General features: G+C 41.9%; 1 protein-coding gene across 1 annotated transcript in view; it reads left to right on the top strand.

The window, feature by feature from the left end:
- The window catches only part of MREG (melanoregulin), a 43,049-nt gene that overhangs the window by 14,526 nt on the left and 15,212 nt on the right, over positions 1-13,311 (top strand).

Here is a 13,311-nt window from a genome sequence, read left to right as displayed (position 1 = left end):
GTTATAAGCTGCTTTATCTTACAAGAGGCTTGTAACTTACTGTATTAATATTTTAAGATACAACAGTGTTTGAGTGTATTATTGTCTTGATTGAAGTCCCCAACCATGCCCAAGAGAAGAGTGAGGGGAAACATGGATCAAATATCGAGTCTCCTAAGCTATTCAGAAGAAATGTATTGATGGGAGTATTGGGAAATGTTAATTTGCATGTACAAGTTACAGGTGGGTAGCTGTGTTGGTCTGCCATAGTCGAAACAAAATAGAAAATTCTTTCCAGTAGCACCTTAGAGACCAACTGAGTTTGTTCTTGGTATGAGCTTTCGTGTGCATGCACACTTCTTCAGATACACTGAAACAGAAGTCACCAGATCCTTAAATATAGTGAGGGAGTGGGGAGGGGTATTACTCAGAAGGGTGGTGGGAATGGGTGATCAGCTGATAGGTGTGGAAAACCTGTTGACGACTCTTATTGCGACTCTTCTGTTTCAGTGTATCTGAAGAAGTGTGCATGTACACGAAAGCTCATACCAAGAAGAAACTCAGTTGGTCTCTAAGGTGCTACTGGAAAGAATTTTCTATTTTGCATGTACAAGCATGTCATACTGCTAGACATTGGCATGATCTCCAGAAATAGATTTCTGGATACAGATGATAGCTTATAAAAATGCCTAGTGCTACTTTTCTATAAAAAGAGGTGCTGGAACTCACCTGGAACGCCTCCCTTGTTCTCTTATAATGGCAATGGTGCCCACCTGAGAGGTGCTGGAACTGAGTTCTGAATGAAAAAAAGCCCTGCATATGCCAAGCACAAAGGGAGGGCTTGTCCACACTTCTGCTTTTCTTGCCTCATTCCCCCCAGGGAAAACACACTCTTTACCACTGAATCGGAGCAAACAACAGTTGGGTTTTCCATGGACTGATGTTTGCTTAGATTTAGCAGTAAAGAGCAAGCTTTCCAGGGGAAAGCAGCAGGGAAAACAGCTCAGACCTATGCTTTCTGGGGACTGGACCAGCAGAAGTGTGGATGAGCCTTAAGGCAATGCTATTGAACTTGCTCAGATAAAAGAATGAAAGCAAGGAACTGAATCAGCAAAGATGTTTACAAAGGATTTCCTGGAATAGAAGTCACGAAACCTCCTTTCCTGTTTCCAGAAATGGCTCCATAATCCCCCCCCCCGTCATTATAGTGTCAACATGGTCAAATAAATCCCTCTTTACGTAGAAGAAATAAGACTTAAGATACTTCCAGATTAGTGAGTGATCTTGGAAAGTAAAAGTCCAGCAAAGTAAGTGTGTGTGTGTGTGTGTGTGTGTGTGTGTGTATCACTTGAAGGAGCTCAGAGGAGGTTGAAGGAGCAGACTAGGAGAGCAGCAAGCTCATATATGCAATGACTTTCATCTTGAGTAAAGAGCAAAATCACTTTTCCCACTTCTTTAAAGAGGACTTGGTCCTCTGTGACAAGCAGTGGTTTTAGATGGGAGCTATAACGGCATGTGACTGGACATAATCCTCTTAGTGTTGTTACATTCCAGCTCTCCACATGGGTTTAGTATAAGCTGGTAGCCTTTCAGATTCAGAGGATAGGTTTGAGATGTTAGGAAGTGATGGTGTCAGTTTTCCTGGTGAAGGGTAATGCTTTACTGTTCATCCTGCAACTCACTGGATCCTGGATCTTCCATTTGCGTGGGATTGAGGCTTAGAATTGCAGTGATATAAATGTTTATTTCCTGCAAAGTACAGTGGACGCTCGGGTTGCGAACGCGATCCATGCGGAAGGCGCATTCACAACCCGCAGAGTCCGTAACCTGCAGTGCCGCGCCTGTGCACGTGCGGGTTGCGATTTGCCACTTCTGCGCATGCACAAAGCGTCGAACCCGGAAGTAACCTGTTCCGGTACTTCCGGGTTTGGCGCGTTCATATCCCGTAGCGAACGCAACCCACAGCGAACACAACCCAAGGTATGACTGTATACCCTAATAATAGAGTGACTGAAAATGTGTGTGGTGGGTATTAATTATGTTTAAGACTGGTTTTTTTTTACTAAAAAACAATGTCAAAAGTTAGGGGGTATCTTATACACGGGGCCATCTCCCCCCGCTTTCTTAAATCTGAGTCCCCCAAAATAGGAGGCGTCTTATACATGGGGCGTCTTATAGATGGAAAAATTCTCTTTATGTAACTTTATGTACCTTTATGAGAATTAAGCCCTGAGTTAACTATTGTGGGGGTTCCTTTTGTCTATATGTGAATGAAAGGGGTTCAGCAGCTAGAATAATTTAATTTATTTATTGCATTAGCCCTATGGCCATAGCACATAGTAATAGACCAGGCAGTAGCCTGACACGATTATGCAGAGAAAACAACAGATACAGTTAAAACAATTGGAAGTAAAATTGTACAGGTTAAAACAAATAAAATAAAAAAGCACTAGCGGGCGTGACGACAGTGTCCATGTTGGGAATATACATAAGACTTAGGCTAAGGGAAGTTGGCCAAAAAGGTGGTCCTGGGCTTCAGGGCCTGTAATATGTAGATGGCCACTCCACGTGAAACCAAGGGGTTGGCATCCGCCAGTAGATATTTCATGCAGTCATCGTCCCTGGCGATAGTCGGCGGGATTAGAGGGAGAAGCCTAGATCTTATTGAGGCATATAGTGGGCAGTAGAGGAAGAAGCGAATAAAGTCCTCTATCTTACCATTGTTGCATGGGCAGAGTCGAAGAATAAGCTAGAATAAGCAGCCACGAAGTTTTGGGAACCTTGCCTTATATAAAAATGTGCTTCCATATCATAGTGTGTGGATTTCTCTCTCTCTAAAGCAGGGGTAGTCAACCTTCTTTTACCTACTGCCGACTAAGGCATCTTTCTTGATGGTAAAATTTCCTTACCGCCCCCAGTGCTCGATGGATGATTCAGCTTGTGCCATAGAACCCCCTACTGCCCACCTAGAATCCTGAAACGCTCACTATTGGGCAGTAGGGACCAGGTTGACAACCCCTGCTCTAAAGAATAGAAGACAGAGGTTTGTGCAAAATTGTAGACATACTGACCGAAGGTAACCTTCAATATACCATCATGTTCCAAGCCACAAGACTGAAAAAGTGAAACAAAAGTCCCGATGTTGCTTTCACTTCTAGGTTTGCATCTCAGTTTGATTCCTGTAATGACTTGTGGAAAGTACCACTGTGCTGTTACGTAATTAATTTCCACTAGGTTGGTTTCTTTAAAACAAAAACCTGTGCTTCATTTAACATTCTTTTCATAACAAAATGAATGCATATAATTTACTTTTTTCTGATTTCTGACTGTTGGAATCTTGCAACGAACAGCTGCAACTAGATTTAAGTACATTTAATAAACATTTTATTTTGAAAATCCAGTTTCACATCAGTTTTCAGTGTGCAAAGTGCTTTATTTCTTTTTGATCCCCACAACAATCCCCACAAATGGAAAAACCTGCTGGATAGCTCAGTTTGTTAGAATGTAGTGCTGATAACACCAAAATCTCAGATTCGACCCCCATATTCCTGCATTGCAGGAGGTTGGACTAGAGATGATTCTCAGGGTCCCTTTCAATTCTGTGATTTATGGTTTTGAACTGCAGTGATTAATAAACTATATGTCTGTGCCTCAGATAATTATGTTTGTTGAACTTCACAAGGCCAGTGAAGTGAGAGGCAGCCAAAAGTTGGATTGCAGGCAGATATTTCAACAATATTAATTTTAAAATATAATAATAATTTATTATTTGCACCCCGCCCATCTGGCTGGGTCCCCCAGCCACTCTGGACGGCCTCCAACAGATATTAAAATACATTAAAATATCACAGGTTAAAAACTTCCCTAAACAGGGCTGCCTTCAGGTATTTTCTGAATGTCAGATAGTTATTTATCTCTTTGACCTCCGCTGGGAGGGCGTTCCACAGGGCGGGTGCCACTACCGAGAAGGCCCTCTGCCTGGTTCCCTGTAGCTTTGCTTCTCGCAGCGAGGGAACCGCCAGAATGCTCTAAAACATGTACCACACAGAAATGCTCTAAAACATGTATCACACATATCTAAGTAAGAAGGTGGGTTACTTCATGTTTCAAAATGGCTCCTGACTGCTTTCTTTTATTCTACAACATCCCAGTCTTACACTTCTACTTCTATCTTCTCAATAGGGAAAGGGAATCTGTCAACTGCTTTCAGGGAGATAATGACATTGGAGAATAAAGTAACCCAAAGACTTGTTAGAGAACTGTGAAAGGCTTTGACAGTTGGGTAAATCAGCCACATCTTAAGCGAATGTGAACTTTTTCTTTGAGCCACAGACAGCACAGTACACCAACACAAGGGAAAGAGAACTTAGACCCCAATTATTTGGCCTGCGTTCTTTGAAAGAAATCCAAATTTGGTGTCCCAATTATTGAAGGAACTGTATTCAGTGCTGGTGGTGACCTTGCGAGAAGAATGCTACGAAAGCTAAGCACAATGAAGCTGCTCTGCTGGACTGTCACATCCAGCAGTACAAAAGAAGCCAAGCTCTTGGTGAGAGAGGGACAGAACATTTGGAGAACAATGATGTACGGTCTGTTGGCATGACGTGTATTTAAGCCTTTGGTTTTGTGTTTAATTTGGCTTACATTTTTACATCTAGTACTCTCCTTTATGGGTGGATTTGAAATCTTCAGCTCACGGAGCAAAAGTTCTAGAAATTTTGCAGGATAGATATTGAGAACTTGGTGTTGTCCATTTCTCCTGGGCAGAAAGACTAGAGACACAGGGCCTGTTATTGATATTCCAGGTTGACCAGAGCATCTGGCATGCCCTCCCAGTTAGCTCACTCAATAACGGCCGAAAACTGCCGGTTGAGTTTCCGTCCCTGGAGCAGCGGAAATCATGGCCCTAGTCTACAGCCAGCCAGGCACACCTTCAGATTTCCTTCAGCAGCAGAAGTTGGCATAACAGAGGCTTGTGTGAACGTTTTAAACAAGCATCTTTATTAAACAAAACAGCAGGACAAAACCTGAGGTAAAAGAATAGACGTTTTTAGAAGCACACACATCGGCAGACAGCCCAAGTCACATGTCCAACACTTAAGGTGGAATGAAAGAATTACAACAGGGCCATCCCACCCATCAGGTGGGGTGAAGCAGGTGCCTCAGGTGGCAGAAACGCAGGAGGCCATGCCCCCGCAGGCATCCTGCCCCAATGCCACCACCAAAGCAAACCGGGTAAGGGAGGCTTTGGCAGCCGTGTAGTGTTCTGCCACCCAGGGGGGTGATTTCAGGTTTGCAAAGCTAATCTTTCTGTTAAGCTCTTGGATTTCATAATGCTTTTGCCATGATACCCCGTAGCCTTAAAGTCTAGAAATGACTGCATAGGTTGCGATAGGATTAGGCAGTTGATAACATACATGTACATTATCCTTCTATTTTTCTCGCACGCATTTAAGAGCTTTCTGTGTTTGTATATTGATGCTCAGCTGAGCCTGTTGAAAAGCAGAGGTGGGGAACTGCCTGGCCAGCAGGCCAAATCCCTGAGTCCACTATCCTCCATAGGCCAACTTGGACAGGTGGGCTGGTGTCAGGTGACGGACACCTGTGAAAGTTCAGTAAAGGCTTTGGAGTCCAGCCCTTTATCTTATTCTGCTTCCAGACTGCTCCACAACTGCACTGCACAGTCATATTTCAGTTTATCCTTAAAGTTGTATATTTTCCCCAGAGTACTTCTACATGGTGCTATTCCTGTTGAGCTATGCTTTTATATCCAAAACTAGTGCTTTAAACCCATTAAATAAACAGGCGCTAGAACATTCCTTCCGGCGTCTCTTCCATAGCTCTCTCTCCTCCGCTGCTTCGCTTCTGCCCGTGCTCCCTCGGCTACCTTCCGGTCTGGCCACGCTTGCTCCTGCCATGGGTCCCCCTGGCTCCCTCGCCGCGCAGCCTTTCCATTCCGCCTGCCGGCTCCCTCTGCCTCGCCCGCCATGCTTCGTGGCTGGGCCGCCCCCAGGAAAGAGCCGCCTGGGGGTTTCTGCTCGATCCCTAGGAGATCCAGGGGCCCCTGCGCTCCCTTGCTCCCACCTGCTAGGCGCCGTAGTTGCTCTCGGGGTCGCTGAGCGGCACGCAGCGTGAAGTCTCTGCGCTCCAAGTCCCAACGGCTGTCCGTGGGGCACATGCGCAGTAGCGCAATCCCACGGACACAGGGACTGGACGCAGAGACACTTGCACTTTATTAGTGTAGATAGTGTCATTCAGCTAAGATTACAGACTGAGGAAGGGAAATCAAATGCACCCAATTGGTATATTACACAAGAAAGTCATTCAGTTTTTGTTTTATTTCTTAGTGTTCTTACAGTATTTCTTTTTATGTTGTGAACCACCCTGTGATCTTTGAAGGGCAGTATACAAATTTAATTAATTAATAATACAATCGGATGTTGCAAATTTGGTTTTCCTAATAACTGCTACTTGTGAAATTGTGAGGAGAGTCCCCCTACAGCTGTGGATCTCAAGCATTTTTCAGAGGCCTGTTTTATTTTATTTTATTATTTTATATTTATTTTATTTTAGATACCATCCTATACCTGCAGGCCTCAGGGCGGCTTACAAAATAAATTTACAGTAGGAAAACACAAAATGCATAATCAAAATATAAACAGAATAAAAATATAAACAAAATATAATCAGGAACAGCCTCCCCCGCAGCACACATAGTTAAAAACAATTTCAAACAATTTTAAAAACGCAATTAAAAAGCACTTTAAAAGAATGTGAACAGTACTCTGCTGGTGAAGTCCTTGTGAAGCCTGTCAGGCCCCGTCTTAGACATGGTGGAGAGGTAGGAGCAGGACCCTGAGGCTCTTGGCAGATGTTCTTTCCTTGCTGGGCAAGGAAGTCCGTAGTCTGTCAGGCCCTAGCACTTAAAATATTCTTATCTCTCTTCTGGACCCAGTAGTCAGAGAAATTAGACTCCTTTTATTCCTAGTTACATTTTTGTCCCTAACAAAGACAATTTGGGATTGTAAGACGCTGTCCAAGACATTAAACTGTGGAGACTTATTAGAAGTCTTGCTTCTTGCTTCTGTCCTCTTGACATTTTGTTCTTTGGTAAGAGCACCATGCTGATGTGCTTTGTCAGTATCCCAAAAAAGGCTTTGAACGACATTTTAGAAACTTGTCCTTCCATATAAATTGTTTGCATATGTACTTAGCAAAGGAATAATTTTGTATACCACTTAACAAGTTTCAGCATGCTCATATTTTTGAGAAATTATCTAATATGGGCCAGTATTTTTGCTTCCACTGGGAGACCCCACTTAGTTTCTTTTGTGATTTTTTGGTGCCCTCTAGTGGGGAAATTTGGTGCCCTCTAGTGGGACCTAACAGAAGCAGAAGACATCAAGAAGAGGTGGCAAGAATACACAGAGGAACTATACCAGAAAGATATAGAGGTCTCATACACCCCAGGTAGTGTGGTTGCTGACCTTGAGCCAGACATCCTGGAGAGTGAAGTCAAATGGGCCTTAGAAAGCCTTGCTAACAAACAAGGCCAGTGGAAGTGATGATATTCCAGCTGAACTATTTAAAATCCTAAAAGATGATGCTGTTAAGGTGCTACACTCAATATGCCAACAAGTTTGGAAAACTCAGCAGTGGCCAGAGGATTGGAGAAGATCAGTTTACATCCCAATCCCAAAGAAGGGCAGTGCCAAAGAATGCTCTAACTACCACACAATTGCACTCATTTCACACGCTAGCAAGGTTATGCTTAAAATTCTACAAGGCAGGCTTAAGCAGTACGTGGACCGAGAACTCCCAGAAGTGCAAGCTGGATTTCGAAGGGGCAGAGGAACCAGAGACCAAATTGCAAACATGCGCTGGATTATGGAGAAAGCTAGAGAGTTCCAGAAAAACATCTACTTCTGCTTCATTGACTACGCAAAAGCATTTGACTGTGTCGACCACAGCAAACTATGGCAAGTTCTTAAAGAAATGGGAGTGCCTGATCACCTCATCCATCTCCTGAGAAATCTGTATGTGGGACAAGAAGCTACAGTTAGAACTGGATATGGAATAACTGATTGGTTCAAAATTGGGAAAGGAGTACGACAAGGCTGTATATTGTCCCCCTGCTTATTTAACTTATATGCAGAATTCATCATGCGAAAGGCTGGGCTGGATGAATCCCAAACCGGAATTAAGATTGCCGGAAAAAATATCAACAACCTCAGATATGCTGATGATACAACCTTGATGGCAGAAAGTGAGGAGGAATTGAAGAACCTTTTAATGAGGGTGAAAGAGGAAAGCGCAAAATATGGTCTGAAGCTCAACATCAAAAAACTAAGATCATGGCCACTGGTCCCATCACCTCCTGGCAAATAGAAGGGGAAGAAATGGAGGCAGTGAGAGATTTCACTTTCTGGGTTCCATGATCACTGCAGATGGTGACAGCAGTCACGAAATTAGAAGACGCCTGCTTCTTGGGAGGAAAAGCAATGACAAACCTAGACAGCATCTTAAAAAGCAAAGACATCACCTTGCCGACAAAGGTCCGTATAGTTAAAGCTATGGTTTTTCCAGTAGTAATGTACGGAAGTGAGAGCTGGACCATCAAGAAGGCTGATCGCCGAAGAATTGATGCTTTTGAATTATGGTGCTGGAGGAGACTCTTGAGAGTCCCATGGACTGCAAGAAGATCAAACCTATCCATTCTCAAGGAAATCGGCCCTGAGTGCTCACTAGAAGGACAGATCCTGAAGTTGAGGCTCCAGTACTTTGGCCACCTCATGAGAAGAGAAGACTCCCTGGAAAAGACCCTGATGTTGGGAAAGATTGAGGGCACAAGGAAAAGGGGACGACAGAGGATGAGATGGTTGGACAGTATCCTCGAAGCTACTAACATGAGTTTGGCCAAACTGCGGGAGGCAGTGAAGGATAGGCGTGCCTGGCGTGCTCTGGTCCATGGGGTCACGAAGAGTCGGACACGACTGAACGACTGAACAACAACAACAACAAGTGGGGAAATTACACAGATCAATGCTATTTGAAGTTAAACCAGTAATTGCACAAGTATCTGAGAAGGAACTACTTATATGTGGGACTGCTGTTTGCCAACACAAAGTTCTTGTTTCTGTGCCAGGCTATGCTACCTTTCTGTGTTCTGTTGGCATCTTCTTTCCTCCAATGATTTAGCTCCAATTACAGCTTCTATGTTTTAGTTTCCTTTAGGGTTGCTATACTTCTGTGAATTCCCGGACGTGTACTCTTTTGTGCGTCCTACACGCCTGCCTGGGGGGGGGGGGGATTTTACATTTGAAAGCAAATATCCTGGATTTTTGTGTTTTTTTTTAAAGTGTGGGGTGGGTGCTCTGGTTGGTCAGGCTCTGGTCTGGCATGGGAAGCTTGGCTCGGCGGCGGCACTATTGGGCAACTGCCCTAAAAAAGCTTGCCCCTTCCACTTTCTGGCTATAATAATTCGTGCAGCTGTCAATAAATTGTGAGCCATACTTCATAGCCTGTGAACCTTCCACCCCATCGTAAATTGATAATAATGCTACCTCTGGATTTTTCAGTCAGCTTTAACCCAGTGATTTCCGTTATCACTTAAACACCCTTTGCCCAAAAAATAGCACATATTTACACCCCCACCACAAGTGAACTATTTCCGTGTTTCCTGGCATCCCTCCAACATAACACCGAATATTCCTTGTTTATTTGATTTAATCTGACTGGTGTCAGACCATCTCCAAATTAATTTATAAAAAATTTCTTTTATTCTTTTCAGCGTACGTTTCTCCCATATTTATTTATTCTTTTCAGCATACGTTTCTCCCATATTTTCCCCACCCCAGCTTTTGACTATCTATTTTCCCTGATGTCTCCTTTTTCCCATACCATTTTTAATTGATCTTCTTGATCCTCCATTTCTAGTAATATTTTATAAATTTCACTGGTTTCCCCTTTTAAACTGTATTTTCTTTTTTTATCTCCCTTTTTAATATTTTTTTTTCAAATTTTGTATATTCTTTGCAGTCTTGTTTTCCCTTAACCACTTCTTTGCCCATTGCTCCAGTTGTATACAGTGATACCATGTTATTTTACTTCCTATTAAAGTGTCTCTTATTTGTTCTTTGCTTCTCATTTTCTCCACCCAATCCTTTCTTTTAAGTATTTTCTTCTCTTTCGCTTCTTTGTCAATTTCCTTTTTTCATTTACTGGGAAGTCTTCTATCATCACCACCAGGGTTAGTGGGGAATTTGCTGGTATCAATTTTCCTTATATTTCGCCCATATCTCAATAATCTTTTTTAATAAGGGATTTTCAATGTTCTGCCACTATTTTCTATTTGGTTTGATAAAAATATATATTCACTCACTTCTTCATTTCCTGTGTACCACTTTCTACCATTCTAACTTTCCTGTTCTGTTATCCCATGTATGGACATATCTTAACTGATTTGCTATATAATATAACTTTATGTTAGGGAGCCCCAGTCCACCTAATATTCATTCCCTCATCACTGCTTTCATTGCATTCCATATTATTTACTTTCCCTCTTCTTACTGATCTCCATATAGCTAATAATTCTTTCCCTATCTTATTTACTGTTTAACTATTATTGAAGATCCTTGTGTCTAACCTCCATCTTCTGGCTTCCTTGTAATCTTTCTTTATTTTTAATACCATATTGACCAATGTGTAGTCGGTTACCTTTATTATTCCAATTTCCGTATTCATTATTTTAGATACTAAGTTTTTTGAAAACAAAGATATGATCGATCCTGAGTAGGTCTTATGCACCGGTGAGAAGAACGAAAATTTCTTCTCTCCTCCCCTCATCACTCTCCAAACATCTTTCATATCTTTCCTTTTCATAATTTTAGCTAATCCTGTCATGTTATTACATCTTTCTCTGGGGTAGGATTTGACTTATCCAGTCATTTATCTAATACCATATTGAAATCTCCTGCCATAATCATATAACCCTTTTGTAATATCCTCCATTCCTTAAACACTTTATCAAAAAATTCACCTGATTTTCATCGGGAGCATCAAATATTAATTATAGTGTATTCTTCCCCCGCATTGATCCCTGAATTATAATGTAATCTTCCCTCAGGATCTTTCTTCATCTTTAATATACTAAACCCGCATCTCTTTGAAATTATAGTTGCTATCCCTCTTGATTTGAAGTACCATATGTTTTTTTCATAATTATTTATACCTCTCAGTCTGAGTTGATTAACCCCCTCTTTCGCCTGATGCGTTTCCTGTAAAAATGTTATAACTGCTTTATCTTTATTCAAGTAGACGTTTCTACCTCCTTTTCATATCGACCCCAGCCCTCTAATGTTTAAGGTTGAAATCCTTATTTCAGTTATCAATGAGTTAAATGTACTTCTTAATTTCTGGCCTCAGTGTCTATGATACTTCTATAACCCCATTACCCATCCCATTCAATCCCCCCCCCATCCCTCCCACCCCTACCATACCCATACATTCCATTTTGTCGTCTCCCCTATTTTTCTGAGAGCATTTCACACTTTCCCATTGTCCTAATTTCCCTCAAGGAGGAGGGTTGAGAAGAGCTCCTCCGATCACGGAGCCACAGCAGAACTACTTCTCCAATTATATTTGTTATGTCTTCACTCTGATATAATTTTGTTCAGCGTTTACTTTCAGTTCTCAATAGTCATTTTTTTTGTCTCCTGCCACCCCTGGTTCCTGAAAACAGGATGCAGTATTAAATGGACCACTGGCCTTATGTTTCTATGTAAAAGATGTTTCTGAAAAGGGCCCCTTATAGACAACCAAACCGGCAGTATTAGTAAGGCCCTCACAAGGATGTTCACTGTCTTCTTAATCTTACAGGAGATGCTGTCACAACAACTTTTCTGAAGTAGGAGGGGAAACAGGAGTTTGTTCTAACGTTCTAATTAACACTTGTAGCCAAAAAACACTGCTGTGCTGCCATTTCAAAGGGAGAGGGTCATCTGTGAAGGCATGTATATTTTGAAAGTGCTTGGACTTGGATTGACTATAGGCACCAGTAACCCACTCAACTGATATGGGAATGGCTCATGTATACCATTAATAGTCAACATTTTCAGGTCCACCAGCAAAGCTGGTTCCACTTTAAATCTTATTGCATATGCCCATCCTGTCCTCCTCCACCTTATATTTATTGGCATTATAAGGCCATACCTTGTTCTTCTCTTTCCAGGATGACTAGATGGAAAGGAGGGGGCAGGGGGTTCCTATGGAAGGCGGCATTCCCATGAGCAGCTTTTATCAACCCTGTGCAATACGCTGCACTTGTCAGAATCCATTCTCTTACTCAATTGTTAAAGGTAGCCCAGCTTTCTTCCTCTGCTATCTGAACATTTCCATTGTGTTTTCCAGCTCTCTTCCCGTTAAAACAACCCTCCCTCCAAAACACTGGTGGCACCACTGACCCCATTTGTGGGTCTCCACCCATCACTGCAAGATAAGTTATGCAAACAATTGATTCCCCAACAGATCAATTGACTACAGAACTGTGGGATCTGTATGGAAGTTCACAGGTCCCTTGGCTATCAAACTGCTTGTTCATTGACTAAAATAGTTTGAATGCATATATAGGCATGGAAGTGACCTTGCAAATCATCATGTATGTTTTTTTTTTAGTTTGGCATCATTTTTTGAATATAATCTTTATTAGTTTTTGAACTTCATACTTCAGATACATATTGTATTACATTGTACATTTGCTGTTTATGCCTACAAGTTGGCTTCCTTCCTTCCTTCTTCTGGCTTCTTTTTGTCCCTTCTAATTTTCTCGCATTCTAAATATAGTAGTTCTAACTACACAGTTGTCCATAAGTTGTCTATAATTAAATATATCTTTCTATATATACAATTCTTCTTTATCTGTATACCACTTGTAGATATAATTGATTACTTTGTCAAATTTTCCCCATTAGTTTGGCTATTTCCGCGTACTCCAGCACTTTCTGTTTCCAATCTTCCACTGTTGGCATTTGCTGTTGTTTCCAAACCTGTGCTAACAGCAGTCTGGCCGCTGTTGTTGCATATAAAAACAGTTTCTGGTCATTCTTTGCGATATCTTCTCCAACCATTCCCAACAAGAATGCTTCTGGCTTTTTTCTGGAACGTGTATCTAAAGATCTTATTTAATTCATTATATTTGTTGTCATGTATGTGTTTTTAAGAGCTCCTGCAAATTGGGACTGAGACTGAGGAAGGATGCTTTAAGACAGGGGTAGACAACATAGCGCCCTCCAGATATTTTGTACCACAGCTCTTGTCATCTCTGACCATGCTAGC

Source organism: Lacerta agilis, chromosome 1 (genome assembly GCF_009819535.1).
Source record: "Lacerta agilis isolate rLacAgi1 chromosome 1, rLacAgi1.pri, whole genome shotgun sequence".
Taxonomy (NCBI): Eukaryota; Metazoa; Chordata; class Lepidosauria; order Squamata; family Lacertidae; genus Lacerta; species Lacerta agilis.
Note: the sequence above shows the minus strand (reverse complement) of the source record. Positions and strands in the feature narration are given on the sequence as shown.